The following is a 22,272-nucleotide window of genomic DNA, read 5'->3' as shown; positions in this document are numbered from 1 at the left end:
TCTCCTACCTGGGTGTCATGTAGCATTTCAGACTTACATTTTACATTTACATTTTTTACATTTACATTTTAGTCATTTAGCAGACGCTCTTATCCAGAGCGACTTACAGTAGTGAGTGCATACATTTCATTAAAAAAAATTCTCCGTACTGGTCCCCCGTGGGACTTCCAACATGTCACGTCCTGCTAATCACAAACAGTTAGCCCAATTAGATCTGTATGTTGACACATTTATAACACACACACACAGACACTTTTTTTACAGTATCTTCTCACAAATGATATAAAGAAGCCATTCATGTCAACATATACTGTAGAGTATAACCTTTTTAAGTGCTACAATAAACGAGAACACATTACTTTCATTACTAAAATAGACCTCCTAGTGGCTGTCTGTCACTGCATTAAAGATCTGTCACTGCATTTAACTCAACCTTCTCTCTCATAGATACAAGTCTCTCAACTCTTTGGGGGATGACCTTATCCTCAGTATTTAATGGAGCTTCTATTAACACGCTGTCACTACGTAAACACAAACAAAACGAAATTAGACACAAAACTTGTCTCTGCACCCAACGACCCTCTTCTCTGGAAGTGGAAGCGTTGGATGCGTGTATCTGAACACAAACACAACAATGGAAACAGAAGCTTAACCCAAGACCACAGAGGACACTGACACATTTAATCTTATAGTAGTTTTGCTCGTTTCCAACTAAAGAAAAACACGTGGACATTGGGCTCAGGATGTGCTTTTCTTTTGTGTATGTTCAGGATTTGTCTGGAATTACTGTAAACTACAGTACAGTATTGCAAAAGAGTTTGACATTGGGCCATAATAAATATTTACATGTAATAAACAAACAGCGTCACATAAATTATGCCCCCCTTGGCTGCCTCAGCACAATGGGGATAGAGTCTGTTGGAGAGACCTAGAGAGGGGGACAGTCCCTGTGGACATGGGACATTTATTTGGTGGTGAGGTTAGGGGGTTACGCCGTGGCCTCTTTTACTGAACAGAGGTGAAGGCTCTGTTGACATCACAACAGTCAAGACCCTTGTTGTATGTATTTTCAAGGTGCCAATGAAACAAACCCTCATACCAATACAATAACTGATGTCATTGAATGTTGGTTGCTATCCAAGGTTTGAGATTATTGGGGACCCCCACGGTGTGCACACTTTTGTTCCAACAGATTTTTGTTTTAGCCCAGCACTAACACACTTGAGTAAGCTCATCCCCGCTTGATTAGTTGAATCAGATGCATTAGTGCTGGGTTAAAACAAAAATGTGTGGCGTTTTTTTCCTTAAATTCCGTTGAGGCATGATAGAAAACCACTAACATTCAGTTTGATTGTTTCAAAAGAGATTACCACTCTGTTTATTATTTTTAAAACAGCAACTGCTGGTATTTTTTGCATTAAACAATCATTACTGAAACAAATTATTATACTGTACAATTATATATACAGTACCAGTCAAAAGTATGGACACAACTACTCATTCCAAGGTTTTTCTTTATTTTTACTATTTTCTACATTGTGAAATAACGCATATGGAATTATATAGTAACCAAAAAAGTGTTAAACAAATCAAATATATTTTATATTTGAGATTCTTTAAAGTAGCCACCATTTGCCTTGATGCCAGCTTTGTACATTATTGGCATTCTCTCAACCAGCTTCATGAGGTAGTCACCTGGAATGCATTTCAATTAACAGGTGTGCCTTGTTAAAAGTTTGTGGACTTTCTTTCGTTCTTAATGTGTTAAAGCCATCAGTTGTGTTGTGACAAGGTATGGGGGTGGTATACAGAAGATAGCCCTATTTGGTAAAATACCAAGTCCACATTATGGCAAGAACTGCTCAAATAAGCAAAGAGAAATGACAGCCCTACATTACTTTGTCATAAAGGTCAGCCAATCCAGAACATTTCAAGAACTTTGAAAGTTTCTTCAAGTGCAGTCGCAAAAACCATCAAGTGCTATGATGAAACTGGCTCTCATGAGGACCGCCACAGGAAAGGAAGACCCAGAGTTAACTCTGCTGCAGAGAGTAAGTTCATTAGAGTTACCAGCCTCTGAAATTGCAGCCAAAATAAATGCTTCACAGAGTTCAAGTAACAGACACATCAACTGTTCAGAGGAGACAGTGTGAATCAGGCCTTCATGGTCGAATTGCTGCAAAGAAAGCACTTCTAAAGTATACCAATAATAAGAAGAGACTTGCTTGGGCCAAGAAACATGAGCAATGGACATTGGACAGGTGGAAATCTGTCCTTTGGTCTGATGAGTCCAAATCGGAGATTTTTTGGTTCCAGCCGCCATGTCTTTGTGAGATGCATAGTAATGTAGGGGAATGGAGGATCTCCGCATTTGTGGTTCCCACCTTGAAGCATGGAGGAGGAGGTGTGATGGTGTGGGGGTGCTTTACTGGTGACACTGTCTGTGATTTTCTTTTTTAATTCAAGGCACTCTTAATCAGCATGGCTACCACAGCATTCTGCAGCGATATGCCATCCTGTCTGGTTTGCGCTTAGTGGGACTATTATTTGTTTTTTTCAACAGGACAGGCTGTGTAAGTGCTATTTGACCAAGAAGGAGAGTGAAGGAGTGCTACATCAGATGACCTGGCCTCCACAATCACCTGACCTCAACCCAATTTAGATGGTTTGGGATGAGTTGGACCGCAGAGTGAAGGAAAAGCAGTCAACAAGTGCTCAGCATATGTGGGTACTCCTTCCAGGTTAAGCTAGTTGAGAGAATGCCAAGAGTGTGCAAAGCTTTCAGCAAGGCAAAGGGTGGCTACTTTGAAGAATCTAAAATCTATTTTGATTTGTTTAACACTTTTTCGGTTACTACATGATTCCATGTGTGTTATTTCATAGTTTTGACAATGTAGAAAATAGTACAAATAAAGGAAAACCATTGACCGAGTAGGTGTGTAAAAATGTTGCACAAATTTCTAAAACCTGTTTTCATTTTGTCATTATGGGGTATTTTGTTTAGATGTTTTATTTAATAAATTTTTAGAAAAGGTAACATAACAAAACATGGAAAATGGGAGGGGTCTGAATACTTTCCGAAAGCATTGTACATAGGGAATTGTTAATATGTTGTCAAATTTCTATTCTAGATTTCATTTAATTCAAACAACTACAGCAACAATGTATTTATGTATCTTTCTTTAGTGTTTTACAAATAGAAAGATAAAAAAAGTTTTTAATCTGGAATTAGCTATGTGTAAGTCCGGTCCTGGAGTGTCTTAACAAAATTAAATACAAATATTAGGCTGATATAATCCAGTATCCAGATACATTTTTTTGTGTGATTTGCAAATCTGCATGTTGTTAATGATATCATCTACGATATTTCAGAAATTGTAATACAAAAGTGTCTTATATTTGTTTCAATGTTCAACTGGTAAAAGGTGATTGTGATATGAATAAGGGGGGAAACAATACCCTGTTAGGGTGTGGTGTCTGGCCTTAATTTTTAAAGTATCCAAAAGTAAAGGGGTATACAAAGTAAAGGGGTAATACAGGGGCCTACTGTAGGACAAAATATTGAAACAGACTAGCGCTCAGACATTTTCACAAGCAAAACCTGCCAAACAGATGGCAAGATGGTAATAAAAAAAACAAAGGTACAGGACAGCAGGCAGGGTCAGGGTAGGCCGAGGTCAGTAATCCAGATAGGTGGGGCAATGGTGCCAATTTGTAAAATGGAATTAAGTCTGCCTGCAATAATGTCCCCAGCCACTAGGAGCGCCACTTCTGGGTTAGCATTCTCTTCTTTGCTTATGGCCATATAGAATTAGCTGAGAGCGGTCTTAGTGCCAGCTTTGTTCTGTGTTGGTAAATAGACGGCAACGAATAATATAGATGAGAACTCTCTTGGTAGATAGTGTGGTCTACAGCTTATCATAAGGTACTCTACCTCAGGTGAGCAATACCTCGAGACTTCTTTAATATTAGACATCGCACACCAGCTGTTATTGACACCCCTCGTCTTACCAGAGGAAGCATCTCTGTTCTGCCGGTGCATGTAAAATGGCGCTAGCTCTATATTGTCCGTATCGTTGTTAAGCCACGTCTCGTGAAACATAAGATGTTACAGTTTTTGATGTCCCGTTGGTAGGATAATCTTAATTGTAGGTCATCAATTTTATTTTCCAATGATTGCACGTTAGCAAGAAGAATGGATGGAAGTGGGAGTTTACTCACTCGCCTATGGATTCTCAGAAGGCTGCCCATCTGCGTCCCCTTTTCCTGCGTCTTTTCTTCACGCAGAAGGCGTGGCTCTGGGCCTGTTCCAGTGAAAGCAGGATATCCTTCTCATCGGACTCATTAAAGGAAAAAGTTTATTTCAGTCCACGGTGAGTAATCGCTGTTCTCATGTCCAGAAGAAATTTTCGGTCATAAGAGCAGCATTATGTACACAATACGTTAAAAAATTAGTTCCACAAAAGGCTAAAATACTACCAAAATAGCACAATTGGTTTGGAGAATGTAAAACATCAGCCATGTTCTTCGGCGCCATCTTCAAAACTCTTGACACTCCCAGCAGAGATGATGTAACCCAGAAAGGGGATGGTGGAGCAATGGAACTCGCACTTCTCTGGCTTCACAAACAGCTGATTCTCCAGAATGCGTTGAAGAATCTGCCGGACGTGGAGCACATGTTCATGGGGGGAGCAGGAGAAGATGAGGATGTCATCAATGTAGACGAAGACGAACCGGTTCAACATGTAGCAGAGAACATCATTTTCCAGATACTGGAACACAGCAGGTGTGTTGGTGAGGCCAAAAGGCATGACCAGATACTCGTAGCGGCTGCTGGCTATGTTGAAGGCGATCTTCCACTCGTCCCCCTCTCGTATCCGCACCATGTGGTAGGTGTTCCATAGATCCAGCTTGGAAAACACAGTGGCCCACTGGAGCGGCTTGAAGGCTGAGGAAATTAGTGGTAGCGGGTAACGGTTCTTAACAGTAATGTCATTGAGTCCCCGGTAGTCAATGCACGTCCACAGTATCTTGTCCTTTATCTCCACGAAGAAGAACCCTGCGCTGGCGGGAGAGGAAGAGGGACGGATAAATCCTGCAGCTAGGGAGTCCCCAATGTAGGTCTCCATAGCCTTGGTCTTTGGTACCGACAAAGAGTACAGTCGTCCCCAAGGCGGTGTGGTGCTAGAAGGTCATAGGGTCGGTGCGGCGAAGCGAAGTGGCCCGGGCCTTGCTGAACACCTCCCAGAGGTCCTGGTACTTCGCGGGGATGGCGGAGAGGTCCGGGGCACCTTCCGAGCCCCCAGGAAGACGTCATGGGGCAGGTTGCGCTGACTTCAGACAATGGGCGTGGCAGAACAAACTCCAGCCCATGATGGCACCCGTAGACCAATTGATGAGGGGATTATGTCGCTGGAGCCAGGAGAATCCCAAAACCATGGGAATTTGAGGAGACTGGAGCAGAAATTGAATAGTCTCGCTCTGATTCCCTGACACACGTAGGTTGATGGGAGTGGTATTACGAGTGACCCGGCCTATAGAGTGCACGTCCAGAACTCTAACATCCATAGGAATGGAGAGGGGCTGAGTGGGGATGTTCAGCTCGGAAGCCAGGGTAGCGTCCAAAAAGCTCTCATCGGCCCCAGAGTCAATGAGGACTCAGAGAGATTTAGACTGGTTTCGCTACAGCAGAATGGCATGAAAAGAGGTGCAAGTAAGGGAAGCAAAAAAATGTCCATGTGGCCCACCAGAGTACACACTCCTACCGGTTAGCCTGATATTTTTAAAGGACAAGAGGACATAAAATGACCAAGAGTCCTACCTCCCAGACAACCCGCAGAATTGCTCCAGCAAAATATCCAACGCCCAGTCATGGCGTGCAGCCAACGTTATAAGGCCACGAAGCAATTCCTCGTGCCTACCGATGGTAGCTTCCTGGGAGTAGATGGCGTTGCTCAGCTGGCCCGGGTCTGCTGGGTCAGTCATGGCCAGTTTGTACTATCACATTTCAAATAAGACCCAGGTGCAATCAACGACGAATTAACAACAGTTTAATAATCCAAAATGGACAGGCAAAAAATAGACAGATAAGTGGGGCAAAGGTACAGGACGGCAGGCAGGCTCAGGGTCAGGGTAGGCAGAGGTCAGTAATCCAGATACAGTTGCAGTCGGAAGTTTACATACACTTAGGTTGGAGTCGATAAAACTAGTTTTTCAACCACTCCACAAATTTCTTGTAACAAACTATAGTTTTGTCAAGTTTCTTAGAACATCTACTCTGTGCATGACACAAGTAATTTTTCCAACAATTGTTTACAGACAGATTATTTCACTTATAATTCACTGTATCACAATTCCAGTGGGTCAGAAGTTTACATACACTAAGTTGACTGTGCCTTTAAACAGCTTAGAAAATTCCAGAAAATGATGTAATGTCTTTAGAAGCTTCTGATGGGCTAATTGACATCATTTGAGTCAATTGGAGGTGTACCTGTGGATGTATTTCAAGGCCTACCTTCAAACTCAGTGCCTCATAGGAAAATCAAAAGAAATCAGCGAAGACCTCAGAAAAAAAATTGTAGACCTCCACAAGTCTGGTTCATCCTTGGGAGCAAGTTCCAAATGCCTGAATGTACCACGCTCATCTGTACAAACAATAGTACGCAAGTATAAACACCAAGGGACGACGCAGCTGTCATACCGCTCAGGAAGGAGACGCATTCTGTCTCCTAGACTTTGGTGCAAAAAGTGCAAATCATCACCAACACACTACAATTAGAACAGTGGAAACAAAAGGCATCTGACACAACCTCAGGACCAAGCTGTCATTATCAAGCAGCATGGGTCGTACAGGGTATTCCACTCCTGTCATTGGTCAAATGAGGAGATACTGAACACCTGTACGACTTGAGGTAAAACAGTGCATCATGAAGGATTTATTAACAGAACCAACATAGACTATCTGTGAAAACAGTTGAATCTTGAAACAGAGTTTTGCCAGACTCTTGGCCAATGACTCTGTCCAGAAGGGGGACTAACTGTAAATGACCAACAAATAACCAGCTATTCATAAACAATGTGACACAGGGAGTCAGAAAGAGAGAAATCACCTTGCCAAGAAGCAAGTCATACAACACTATAAGGAACATGTAGAAAAAGAGACAAATCTCAAACTTGGTATCTGTATTGGATGTGTGACATGATAGATTTTAGAAAGTTATTCTCTAAAACCTTGATTTAGAATGTCATAACTAAGACAAATTGTTGAAATGCTGAAATTACAATTGGGTGAGGTCCCAAATCCTCAGTGTGTCATTTTCATAGTAAAGACAAAGAAATATGACACACATTCCCAGAAACCTGTTATGACATCATATAGAGAACACAACACATACATCTCATTATCAAAATTTACTGTGGGTCATAAAACTGTAGCAGGAAAGAGCGGAGGGAAAAAGAACGAGCAAGGGGAGCTTCAACGTGTGAAAAAAAACGAACTGAAGTGGCTTCCTGGAAGGGGTAATACACTATAAAGTGCATTCGGAAAGTATTCAGACTCCTTGACTTTTTCCACATATTTTTTACACTACAGTCTTATTCTAAAATTGATTAAATACATGTTTACTCTCATCGATCTACACACAATACCCCGTAATGAGGAAGTGAAAACAGGTTTTTAGACATTTTTGCAAATGTATTAAAAATAAAAACATAAATTCCTTATATACATAAATACTCAGACCCTTTGCTATGAGTCTCAAAATTGAGTTCAGGTGCATCCTGTTTCCATTGATCATCCTTGAGATGTTTCTACAACTTGATTGGAGTCCACGTGTGATAAATTCAATTGATTGGGCATGATTTGGAAAGGCACTCACCAGTCTATAAAAGGTCCCACAGTTAACAGTGCATGTCAGAGCAAAAACCAAGTCATGAGGTTGAAGGAATTGTCCATAGAGCTCCGAGACAGGATTGTGTTGAGGCGCAGATCCGGGGAAGGGTACCAAAACATTTCTGCAGCATTGAAGGTCCCCAAGAACACAGTGGCCTCCATCATTCTTAAATAAAGTAAGTTTGGAATCACCAAGACTGCTCCAAGAGCTGGCAATCAGGGGAGAAGGGCCTTGGTCAGGGAGGTGACCAAGAACCTGGGCCAAGATTCAAAAAACCTTCTTAATTAAACTCAGGGCAGTGAGAGAAAAAGCTCATGAAAGCAATTGAACATGTTTAATTCACACACAAACTTCATCTGAACATTTCATTATTGACTTTTTTAGAACAGTAATCTCAGTTGGAAATTTGCTAACATGATTGCCATTGCTAGCTAGATAACTAGCTAAATTGGTTGCCTAGCAACAAACATCTTAAGAAGATATTTGAGGAGTTCGTGAGAAAAATATTACATCTTAAGATATTGTTGAGGAATTGCACTTGTTTTTTTCTTAAGTAGCTTCTTACGTTTTTGCGTAAGAAGTGTTTTGTGAATCTTGGCCCTGATGGTCACTCCAACAGAGCTCCAGAGTTCCTCTGTGGAGATGGGAGAACCTCCCAGAAGGACAACCATCTCTGCAGCGCTCCACCAATCATGCCTTTATGGTAGAGTGGCCAGACGGAAGCCACCCCTCTATAAAAGGCACATGACAGCCCGCTTGGAGTTTGCCAAAAAGGAACCTAAATACTCTCAGACCATGAGAAACAAGATTCTCTGGTCTGATGAAACCAAGAACTATTTAAATGATGTATACTTTTTTAATTTAACTAGGCAAGTCAGTTAAGAATAAATTCTTATTTACAATGACGGCCTACCTACTCCGGCCAAACCCGGATGGTGCTGGGCCAATTGTGCACCGGATGTGATACAGCCAGGATTCGAACCAGGGAATGTAGTGACGCCACTTGCACTGAGATACAGTGCCTTAGACCGCTGTGCCACTCCGGAGCCCATGTGTGTATAATGTGTGTATAAATATGGAGGAAGTGGGTGTAAGGGAAATAGAGAGTTAACGTAAAGGAGCGAGAACGACAATGATAGAGAGCGAAAGCTGAGATACACAAAAAGAGAGACAAGAGGCATTCTTGCATTATGACGATTCAACTACAACAGCCAAACACACTGACTCATCTGCAGATGCTGAGCAGAGCAGTGGTGACAGAACCTGCATAAACATGAACAAATATGGGTCTGAAGCCACCAGTCTCCCTCCCTCGCAGGTCACACCCAGAGCTTGCCAGCACGTTTACTTCCCATTTCCACCAATGGCTTCTGGTACCCAAGACTGGCATGCTGTCTAACCACCATCCAAAACAATGAGTTTGAAATGGGCACAAAAGTTACTCTGAGCTTGGTATGACGATATATTTTACAGTTGAAGTCGGAAGTTTACATACACCTTAGCCAAATGCATTTAAACTCAGTTTATCACAATTCCTGACATTTAATCCTCATAAAAATTCCCTGTCTTAGGTCAGTTAGGATCCCCACTTTATTTTTAGAATGTGAAATGTCAGAATAATAGTTGAGAGAATTCTTTATTTCAGCTTTTATTTCTTTCATCACATTCCCAGTGGGTCAGAAGTTTACATACACTCAATTAGTATTTGGTAGCATTGCCTTTCAATTATTTAACTTGGGTCAAACGTCTCGGGTAGCCTTCCACAAGCTTCCCACAATAAGTTGGGTGAATTTTGGCCCATTCCTCCTGACAGAGCTGGTGTAACTGAGTCATGTTTGTAGGCCTCCTTGCTCGCACACACTTTTTCAGTTCTGCCCAAACATTTTTTATATGATTGAGGTCAGGGCTTTGTGATGACCACTCCAATACCTTGACTTTGTTGTCCTTATGCCATTTTGCCACAACTTTGGAAGTATGCTTGGGGTCATTGTCCATTTGGAAGACCCATTTGCGACCAAGCTTGAACTTCCGGACTGATGTCTTGAGATGTTACTTCAATATATCCACATACTTTTACTCCCTCATGATGCCATCTATTTTGTGAAGTGCACCAGTCCCTCCTGAAGCAAAGCACCCCCACAACATGATGCTGCCACCCCCGTGCTCCACGGTTGGGATGGTGTGCTTCGGCTTGCAAGCCTCCCCTTTTTCCTCCAAACATAACAATGGTCATTATGGCCAAACAGTTCTATTTTTGTTTCATCAGACCAGAGGACATTTCTCCAAAAAGTATGATCTTTGTCCCCATGTGCAGTTGCAAACCATAGTCTGGCTTTTTTTATGGCGGTTTTGGAGCAGTGGCTTCTTTCTTGCTGAGCCGCCTTTCAGGTTATGTCGATATAGGACTCGTTTTACTGTGGATATAGATACTTTTGTACCTGTTTCCTCCAGCATCTTCACAAGGTCCTTTGTTGTTATTCTGGGATTGATTCTCACTTTTCGCACCAAAGTACGTTCATCTCTAGGAGACAGAACGTGTCTCCTTCCTGACCAGTATGGCTGTTTAAAGGCACAGTCAACTTAGTGTATGTAAACGTCTGACCCACTGGAATTGTGATACAGTGAATTATAAGTGAAATAATCTGTCTGTAAACAATTGTTGGAAAAATTACTTGTGTCATGCACAGAGTAGATGTTCCAACAAACTTGCCAAAACTATAGTTTGTCAACCAAAAATGTGTGGAGTGGTTGAAAAACGAGTTTTAATGACTCCAACCTAAGTGTATGTCAACTAAGGTCATTGTATTCCGGAAGTGAGATCTGCTTGATCACAGTTCCTTCCAAGACTACTCTTCATTAGTTCTAAGAATATTACAAAGCAAACTCCCTACTTCTTTGGGATCTGGGGGCAGTATTGAGTAGCTTGGATGAATAAGGTGCCCAGAGTTAACTGCCTGCTACTTAGGCCCAAAAGCTAGAATATGCATATTATTAGTAGATTTGGATAGAAAACACTCTGAAGTTTCTACAACTGTTTAAATGATGTCTGTGAGTATAACAGAACTCATATGGCAGGCAAAAACTTGAGAAAAAATCCAACCAGGAAGTGGGAAATCTGAGGTTTGTAGTTTTTCAAGTGATTGCCTATCCAATACACAGTGTCTGTGGGGTCATATTGCACTTCCTAAGGCTTCCACTAGATGTCAACAGTCTTTAGAACATTGTTTCATGCTTCTACTGTGAATGGGGTGAGAATAAGAGCTGCTTGAACCAGGTGTCTGGCAGAATGCAATGAGCTAAGTCACGCGTGCAGCCGTGAGCGTGAACTGCATTCCTTTTCATTTCTAAAGACAAAGGAATTGTCCAGTTGGAATATTATTGAAGATTTATGATAAAAACATCCTAAAGATTGATTCTATACATCATTTGACATGTTTCTACAAACTGTAATGTAACTTTTTTGACTTTTTGTCTGGACTTAGTGCATGCGCCTCGTGCATTTGGAAAAGTGATCTGAACGCGCGAACAAAAAGGAGGTATTTGGACATAAATATGGTCTTTATTGAAACAAAACAAACATTTATTGTGGAACTGGGATCCCTGGGAGTGCATTCCGATGAAGATCATCAAAGGTAAGTGAATATTTATAATGCTATTTCTGACTTTTGTTGACTCCACAACATGGCGGGTATCTGTATGGCTTGTTTTGGTGGCTGAGCGCTCTACTCAGATTATCACATGGTGTGCTTTTGCGTAAAGCTTTTTTGAAATCTGACACAGCGGTTGCATTAAGGAGAAGTGTATCTTTAATTCTATGTAAAACACTCGTATCTTATATCAACATTTATGATGAGTATTTCTGTAAATTGATGTGGCTCCCTGCAAAATCACTGGATGTTTTGGAGGCAAAACATTACTGAACATAACTCGCCAATATAAACTGAGATTTTTGGATATAAATTTGAACTTTATCGAACAAAACATACATATATTGTGTAACATGAAGTCCTCTGAGTGCCATCTGATGAAGATCATCAAAGGTTAGTTATTCATTTTATCTCTATTTCTGCTTTTTGTGACTCCTCTCTTTGGCTGGAAAATGGCTGTATGTTTTTTTGTGACTAGGCGCTGAGCTAACATAATCATATGGTATGCTTTCGCCATAAATCCTTTTTGAAATCAGACACTGTGGCTGGATTAACAAGAAGTTTATCTTTAAAATTGTGTATAATACTTGTATGTATGAGGAATTCTGAGAAAGATTTCTGTTGTTTTGAATTTGGCGCCCTGCAATTTCATTGGCTGTTGTCGGTCCCACATATCCCAGAGAGGTTTTAACACCACATCAGTCACACTGATGACCGGCAAAGTTAGGCTATGAAATGTGGTGAATTAATTGTCTGAAAGCCACCGCACATCTGTTCCTCTGTACTTTGGATGGCATGGTCTTCCCTGAAAATAAACACTTCCATTTTCCATAGTAATTAATGTAGATTTTCAACATCTTCCCACAGTCCCAAATGGAAGGTTTGGACATCATCTCTCGGAGTCTCTGTCATTGGTCACCAGTAACATAACACCAGGGCTGTGCACAGACCTTTCAAGGGGCATGTGCTCAAAATGAAAAAAGGGGATTTTTTTACTGATTGTGATTTATCTTCAATGCTCTTAAATAATAACTTCTTAATAATTTCATAATCTTCTAACTCATAATATACAGTGAGTATCATAAGTATTCACCCCCCTTGGATTTTTTAAAACATTTTGTTGCTTTACAAAGTGGGATTGAAATGGATTTAATTGGGAATTTTTCGAAAAGCCCCATAAAGAAGGGCAGTGATTGGTCGATGGGTGACAATAAAAAACAATCTGACATTGAATATCTCTTTAAAGTTAATAATTATGCTGTGGATGATGTATTAAACCATCAAGACACAACAAAGATACAGTCATCCTTCTGAACTGAGCTGCAGGACAGGAAGGAAACTGCTCAGGGATGTGACCTTGAGGCCATTGGTGATGTTAAAATAGCTACAGTTAAAAGCTGACATATATAATTGTTTTAAGCTATTTGATTTGGAATTTTAGGACCCCTTCAGGTATCAAAATAATATATATAAAAAATGGTGGTCATATTAGTTTGTAGGCCAAACAATTCGGACGCTACAGCCATTTTCGCGATGTTTCATAGTCTGACAAACACCGCTGTAGCTCGGCCACCTTCCCCCCCTGATGCGGAAGGCCACCATAGGCGGATGCGTTGGATTGAGATGCAGCCCATGCAAAATATATCTTTATCTTAAAATTGCAGATTTTTATGGGGATGGTTTTATTATGTTACTTAGATTGACGCACCTGTCGTCTGGGCACCGTCAATAGACTCTACGGAGTTTTAACGGCTGTGATAGGAGAAAACTGAGGACAGATCAACAACATTGTAGTTACTCCACAATAATGACCTAAATGACAGAATGAAAAGAAATATACAAATATAAAGAATACTAATATTCCAAAACATCCATCCTGTATGCAACAATATACTGCAAAAAATGTGGCAAAGGAATACACTTAATTAAGGCAAAGCCTTATGTTTGGGGCAAATCCAACAGAACACATCACTGAGTAACTGCTTCCTTATTTTTAAGCTTGGTGGTGGCTGCATCATGGTATGGGTATGCTTGACATCGGCAAAGACTGGGTCATTTTTCAGGATAAAATAAATGGGATTGAAGCTAAGCACACACAAAATCCTAGAGAAAACATGATTCAGTCTGCTTTACACTAGACACTGGGAGAGGAATTCACCTTTCAGCAGTACAATAACCTACAACACAAGGCCACATCTACACTGGACATACAGTGAATGTTCCTTAGTGGCCAAGTTACAGTTTCGACTTAAATCTGCTTGAAAATGTATGGCAAGACTTGAAAATTGCTATCTAGCCATGACCCACAATACTTTGACAGAGCTTGAAGAATTTACAAAAGTATAATGGTCAAATACTGCACAATCCAGGTGTGCAAAGTTCTTAGAGACTAAACCAAGAAGACTCACAGCTGTAATCGCTGCCAAAGGTGTTTCTAACATGTACAGTGCATTCGGAAAGTATTCAGACCCCTTGACTTTTTCCACATTTTGTTACGTTACAGCCTTGTTCTAAAATTGATTAAATTGGGTTTTCTCCTCATCAATATACACAATATACCCCATAATGACAATGCAAAAACAGGTTTTTAGACATTTTAGCAAATGTATTAAAAATAAATACTGAAATATCACATTTACATAAGTATTCAGACCCTTTACTTAGTACTTTGTTGAAGCACCTTTGACAGCGATTACAGCCTTGAGTCTTCTTGGGTATGACACTACAAGCTTGGCACACCTGTATTTGGGGAGTTTCTCCCAGATCAGGTTGAATGGGGAGTGTTGCTGCACAGCTATTTTCAGGTCTTTCAATCGGGTTCAAGTCCGGGCTCAGGCTGGGCCACTCAAGGACATTGACAGATTTGACCTGACCCCACTCCTGTGTTGTCTTGGCTGTGAGCTTAGGGTTGTTGTCCTGTTGGAAGGTGAACCTTCGCCCCAGTCTGAGGTCCTGAGCGCTTTGGAGATGTTTTTATCAAGGATCTCTCTGCACTTTGCTCCCTTCATCTTTCCTTCGATCCTGACTAGTCTCCCAGTCCCTTCCACTGAAAAACATCCAAACATCATGATGCTGCCACCACGTGATTCACCATAGGGATGGTGCCAGGTTTCCTCCAGACGTGATGGTTGACATTCAGGCCAATGAGTTCAATCTTGATTTCATCAAACCAAAAAATCTAGCATCTCATGGTCTGAGATCCCTTTAGGTGCCTTTTGGCAAACTCCAAGCAGGCAGTCGTGCCTTTTACTGAGGAGTTGCTTCCATCATTCTACCATAAAGACCTTATTGGTGGAGTGCTGCAGATATGGGTGTCCTTCTGGAATGTTCTCCCATCTCCACAGAGGAACTTTGGTGCTCTGTCAGTGACCATCAGGTTCTTGGTCACCTCCCTGTCCAAGGCCCTTCTCTCCCGATTGCTCAGTTTGGCCAGCTCTAGGAAGTAGCTTGGTGCTTCCAAATTTCTTCAATGCTGCAGAATATTATTTTTACCCTTCCCCAGATCTGTGCCTTGACACAATCCTGTCTCGGAGCTCTATGGACAATTCCTTCAACCACAAGGCTTGGTTTTTGCTCTGACATGCACTGGCTGTCAACTGTGGGACCTTATATAGATGGGTGTGTGTCTTTCCAAATCATGTCCAATAAATTGAATTTATCACAGGTGGACTTCAATCAAGTTGTAGAAACATCTCAAGGATGATCAATGGAAACAGGATACACCTGAGCTCAATTTCAAGTCTCGTAGCAAAGGGTGTGAATACTTATGTAAATAAGGTGTTTATTTATTTAGAAAAAAATTCTAAAAACCTGTTTTCACTTTGGGGTATTTTGTGTAGATTGATGAGGAAAAAAATGTATTTCATACATTTTAGAATAAGGCTGAAATGTAACAAAATGTGGAAAAATCAAGGGGTCTGAATACTTTCTGAATGCATTGCGTTCAGAAAGTATTCACACCCCTTGACTTTTTCCACACTTTGTAGTCTTACAGCCTGAATTTAAAAGTGATTAAACTGAGATTTTGTGTTACTGGCTTACACAAAGTGAAATTGTTTTTAGACATTTTTACAAATTAATAAAAAATGAAAATCTGAAATGTCCTGGGTTGTGTGCTTTTGTGTGCTTTGTTGAGATGTTGACATCACTGGTGGGATCCACCTGTTCCAGGACGGTTGTGGCCAGGCCTGTGTTTGCATACACTGTGGCTGGTGTTTGCATTTGTTTGTGCTCTGCGGTTGATTGTGCAGTTCTGGACAGGAAGTCAGATACATTTAGTTATTTGCCTTGTTTGTATTGCAGATGGAGTTGGTATGTTTGTTGCCTTAGCAACATTCTCTGTAGTTGCTTGGGTGCTGTGAGTAAGGATTTCTTGAAGATCGTCCCGAGCGGTTTGTGGTTGCCGTGCAGATACTGGTCAAACTTGTCATATGCAAGAACAATGGCAATTTGTGCATGTCTCTGTTCGGTAACAATTTATTTGGATAGTCCATCTGTAGATGCTCTACAGACTATCATAAAAATGTCAACTATCTACTAACCATAACCTTAACCCTTATACTAAACCCTTATTCTAAACCTAACCCTAACCGTAACCTTAGCAAGCAGTTGCTTATCAACAGATAGTATGACCATCTGTAAAGCATCTACAGATGAAAAATCCGAACTATCCAAATAAAGTTTGGCCCTCTGTTCTGTCTGTGTCAATGTTTTGGAGGCAAATGCCACAGGTTGTCCTTTCTGTAGAAGGGCTGTGTCCAGATCTGCCTCACTGGCGTCACATTGCAGTGTGAGTTCATCATTCAGGTCGTAATATTTGAGCACTGGTTGTTCTGTGACCAACTTTTTTATAGTCTCAACTTCTGCTTTATGCTTTGGTAGCCATGTCCATACAAATACAAATACATTCAATGTCTTTATCTGTCAGCCTTGTTATTGGCTCGCACACATCACATAGGTGGGGCATGAATTTTGCAAGATAGTTCACAAACCCCAACATCCGCTGTAGTGACTTGATGTCGGTCGGTGTCCCCACTTTCTGAACGGCTGTTATCGTCTTTGGTTTGTGTGGTGAGAAGATGACCCATGTACGTCACGCTAGATAGCTTTAACCTGAGTTCATTTTTGTTCAGCTTCAGGTTAATTATCTCTTGCACTCTGCAGGAGAGCTGTAAGGTTTGTGTCATGATCTGCCATCGCCTCTTCGTTTGTGTCGCCACATACATAGAGTAGAATGTCATCTGCGATCACACTCACTCCAATTAGTACCTGTAGTGCTTCACACTGTCTGTGCTGGTATTCTTCAGCTGCTTGCTTGATTTCAAATGGCATTCACAGCCATCTATACCTGCCCACAGGTGTGCTGAAAGTTAGATAGCTACTCGCTACATCAAGTTTGACTTGCCAATATCCATCTTTAGCGTTGAGTACTGAGAATACCTTTCTCAGTTGGATATCTCTGGTAGAATCTCTTCTATGGTGGAAATCTGGAAGTGCGATCTCAGTAAGGCTTTGTTGAGTGCACTGGGGTCCATGCATATTCAATGAAGACCATGTTGCTGATCCACGGTGTTGGCTCTGTGACCTTTGTGATGATGTCTGCATTGTCCATCGAATGTATGGCCTTTGTGATCCATTTATTCAGTGGAATAGGTATCAGTCTTGGTAGCTACTGCACAGGCCGGGCTGCGGTGTCTACTTCTAGGTGTAGCTCTCCAGGAAGGCAGCCAAGCCTGTCTAACCCCTCATTGTACTTGGAGATAGCTGTGGCTGTAGTTTACATGTAGTAGGCTGGGTCTCTTACACGTGTCAACTGACAACAGAGGAATATGGGATGCCTCCATGACCTGAAACTTGAGATTACATTTTTTTCCATCATGATCTGCTTTGAGATTGCATTCTCCTGTTGGCTTTATCAGTTTGCCATCATATAGCTTGAGTATAGATTTGATCAATAGGAGAGCTGGATTGCCATCTTACATGATACACTGTAGGTCTCCATAGCTTATGACACTGTTGATCTGGTCTAGTTGACTGGTTTTCATCAAGCTGTCCACTCAAGAGGAAGTTTCTTACTGTGACCAGTGCCTGTAATCTGGTTCAGGTTATTAATCAACCTACCAGGGTGTTTACAAACACTACAGGAACAAGATCATCCACATGTATCGACCCCTATTTTTACTCATGCTGTAGAACTTTGTTCTAAGCTGTATCCGTACCCATTGGATGCAGTGATCACAATATAGTGGCTATATCCAGGAAAGCCAAAGTTCCAACAGCTGGGACTAAAATAGTGTATAAGAGACCATGCAAAATATTTTGCTGTGACTCTTATGTGGATGATGTTAAAAATATTTGTTGGTCTGAGGTGATTATCAAGGAGCATCCAGACGCTGCACTTGATGAATTTATGAAATTGCTTCTTCCAATTATTGATAAACATGCACCTGTTAAGAAACTGACTGTTAGAACTGTTAAGGCTCCATGGATTGATGAGGAATTGAAAAACTGTATGGTTGAAAGAGATGGGGCAAAAGGAGTGGCTAATAAGTCCGGCTCCACATCTGACTGGCTTACTTACTGCAAATTGAGAAATTATGTGACTAAACTCAACAAAAAGAAGAAGAAGCGTTACTGTGAAGCCAAGATCAATGATATAAAGAATGATGGGAAAAAAACTTTGGAGTACTTTAAATGAAATTATGGGCAGAAAGTCAAATTCAACTCCATCTTTCATTGAATCAGATGGCTCATACATCACAAAACCATTTGATGTTGACAATTATTTTAATGATTATTTAATTGGAAAAGTGGGCAAACTTAGGCAGGAAATGCCTACAACAAACAGTGAGCAATTGTATTCATGCATAAAAAAAATTATGAAAGGAAAGCATTGCAAGTTGAATTTTGTATAGTTAGTGTGGGAGAGGTGGAAAAATTATTGTTATCGATCAATAATGACAAACCTGGCATTGACAACTTAGATGGAAAGCTACTGAGGATGGTAGCTGACTCTATAGCCACTCCTATCTGTCATATTTTTAATCTGAGCCTAGAGGAAAGTTGTTTGTCCTCAGGCCTGGAGGGAAGCTAAAGTAATTCCGCTACCCAAGAGTGGTAAAGCGGCCTTTACTGGTTCTAACAGCAGACCTATAAGCTTGCCGCCAGCTCTTAGCAAACTGTTGGAAAAAATTGTATTTGACCAAATACAATGCTATTTCTCAGTAAACATATTAACAACAGACTTTCAGCATGTTTTTGGAGAAGGGCACTCAACATGTACTGCACTGACACAAATTACTGATGATTGGTTGAAAGAAATCGCTAATAAGAAGATTGTGGGAGCTGCACTGTTGAATTTCAGTGCATCCTTTGATATTATTGACCATAACCTGTTGTTGAAAAAAGGTATGTGCTGTGGCTTTTCAACCTCTGCCATAATGTGAATTCAGAGCTATATCTATCTAATAGAACTCAAAGGGTTTTCTTTAATTGAAGCTTCTCTAATGTCAAACATGTAAAGTGTGGTGTACCGCAGGGCAGCTCCCTAGGCCCTCTACTCTTTTCTATTTTTACCAATGACCTGCCACTGGCATTAAACAAAGCATGTGTGTCCATTTATGCTGATGATTCAACCATATACGCATCACCAACCACTACTAATGAAGTCACTGAAACCTTAACAAAGAGTTGCAGTCTGTTTTGGAATGGGTGGCCAGTAATAAACTGGTCTTGAACATCTCTAAAACTAAGAGCATTGTATTTGGTACAAATCATTCCTTAACTGCTAGACCTCAGCTGAATCTGGTAATGAATGGTGTGGCTGTTGAGGAGCCTAAATTACTTGTCGTTACCTTAGATTGTAAAGTGTCATGGTCAAAACATATAGATTCAATGGTTGTAAAGATGGGGAGAGGTCTAGCCGTAATAAGGAGATGCTCTGCTTTTTTGACACCACACTCCAAAAAACAAGTTCTGCAGGCTCTAGTTTTGTCTAATCTTGATTATTATCCAGGCGTGGTCCAGTGCTGCAAGGAAAGACCTAGTTAAGCTGCAGCTGGCCCAGAACAGAGCGGCACATTTTGCACTTAATTGTAATCAGAGGGCTGATATAAATACTATACATGCCAATCTCTCTTGGCTAAGAGTTGAGGAGAGACTGACTGCATCACATCTTTCTATAAGAAACATTAATGTGTTGAAAATCCCAAATTGTTTGCATAGTCAACTTACACACAGCTCTGACACACACACACACTTATCCCACCAGACATGCCACCGGGGGTCTTTTCACAGTCCCCAAATCCAGAACAAATTCAAGAAAGCATACAGTATTATATAGAGCCCCTATTGCATGGAACTTCCTTCCATCTCATATTGCTCAAATAAACAGCAAACCTGGTTTCAAAAAACAGATAAAGCAACACCTCGTGGCACAACGCCTCTCCCCTATTTGACCTAGATAGTTTGTGTGTATGCATTGATTTGTAGGCTACGTGTGCCTTTTCAAAAAATGTATGTAGTTCTGTCCTTGAGCTGTTCTTGTCTATTGATGTTCTGTATTACGTCATTTTGTATTATGTTTCGTGTTTTGTGTAGACCCCAGGAAGAGTAGCTGCTGCTTTTGCAACAGCAAATGGAGATCCTACTCAAAAACCAAATACCACATTGCATCTGTTGTTTAGTCATCTGACTCATTGTCGTCCTTGACTAGATTGAGTTGAGGTTTGTGCTGTGCTTGTTTACAAACTCTGGCAAAATGGTTTTGTTTGCCACATGTTTTATAGGTGATACTGTATACTGTGCATTTGGCATGTACTGAACCACAGAAATGACAGGGTAGGTTTTTTGGCATTCTATTTTTATTAGTATCCCCTGTAAACACTGTCTGTTCACAACCATATGTTTGGCTTTTTGATTCTGCTCACGGTAGTTAAAATGTACAGTCTGGTTCACCTCCGCCAATTTTCTTGATTTGCATTTGTGGTTGTCCACTTGAACAACATGTCTATGGCTTAGTTCAGAGTGAGGTTCGGTTCTGAGCATGCTCATTAACAGGTGGCATTCCTTTCCAATCACTGTTAGCAGTTGCTAAGCGGACTATTGCTTCCTTTTTGTCGAGACCGGTACCGATCTCATAGTTTTCTCATTTTGCTTAAAATGTTTTCCAGTTGTTACTGTATGTATCACCCTTCATGTCCATACCCTCTGGGCACAGACATCAGATCAACATCTAGTTTTGATATGTGTGACGACCCTCCCACTCTGTCTGCCAAATTCTCTCTCTTTGCTCTTGTTTTCCTTAATAGGATGTCGGTGGGCGGAGCCTGGAGGGTCATCAGCGAAATGGGACACACCTGGGCTCGGGTGTGTCCCGGGATAAATACACCTCTTCCCCATTCCTTGAGGAGACTCTCTCCATGCAGACACACTGTTAGATTTTGGTTGTGGCATTTTTGTGGCAGCCTTGTTTGCCTTGTTTGCCTTGTTTGCCTTGTTTGCCTTGTTTGCCTTGTTTGCCTTGTTTGCCTTGTTTGCCTTGTTTGCCTTGTTTGTCTTGTTTGCCTTGTTTGCCTTGTTTGCCTTGTTTGTCTTGTTTGTTTGTTTGTTTAATTGCTTTGTTTGTTTATTTGCTTTGTTTGTTTGTTTGTTTGCTTTGTTCGCTTTGGCACCTTTCAACACCCCTCATTATCACATCTATGCATGCAACCGCTCACTTACACTACTAATTACTGACTACACACACCATTGTTAATTTTATGTAGGCTATTTCAGTTAATAAATATATTTTTGTTATTCCTTATCTCCAAGTTGTCTCCCTTTTTGTTACGGACTTCGAGCCGGTTCGTGACATATGCATTTGGTTGAGTTGTCAACTAATGTGAATTCCACGTGAAATCAACCAAAAAATGTTGCCATGTCATTGGATTTAGGTTAAAAGTTAGATGAGAAAGATATGAAATTCCCTTACGTTGATGACTTTTTGCAAATCCAATCAGTTTTTTCACTTTTATTTAAAGTCATTGCATTCAAACAGTTTTAGCCCAGTGGGTAGGCTCCGGTACGGGAATTACTAGGTAAGCCATATTTTTTGCTTTCTTCACAGCTTGCTAGCTAGTGGGCAAGTCTGTTCCTAGAGAGTGCTTTTCTCTGTGTATTCTTTTGATTCAAGGACAAACCTATTTGGTTCTGACTTCTGATATCTTGTTTTATGTACTGATTATTCAATACAAGAGCAAGGTAATGTTCATAAGAATGTATTTACTTCAGCATCATTGGGTAGCATGCATACAGCTAGCTCCCTTAAATGCATAGTAGGTCATGCCAAAGTTGGCTCTTTGACACAGAAAGAGTACCACAACAGCAGCGCAATCCATTGGCTTGGTGACATCTCATCACAAGTACCAACACAACACTATAAAACTCTGCAACCGTATTTTATTGCCATAATCAGAGAGGGTATAACTGAAGAAATGAAACAATTTTAGCTGTATTCATTGCTTATCTAAATTATCTTTGTTGTTTGAGAAGCAAAGTTCTGTGAGGAAACTGTTATAAGTTGGATTAAATTTGACCGATGTGCAAAATTACATGGACGAGTTCTATAAACCTAGTTAAATGATAGTGTGTTAAGACATGGCCAGAGGGCAGAGACTTACTTGGGGCAAAGTAAAGAACTGTCTCAGTGTCATGTGTGACAAATTTATATAATTGGATTGTCTGCTGCAGTGACA

This window comes from Salmo trutta, chromosome 12, assembly GCF_901001165.1.
Source record: "Salmo trutta chromosome 12, fSalTru1.1, whole genome shotgun sequence".
NCBI lineage: Eukaryota > Metazoa > Chordata > Actinopteri > Salmoniformes > Salmonidae > Salmo > Salmo trutta.
This window is presented reverse-complemented; position numbering follows the sequence as displayed.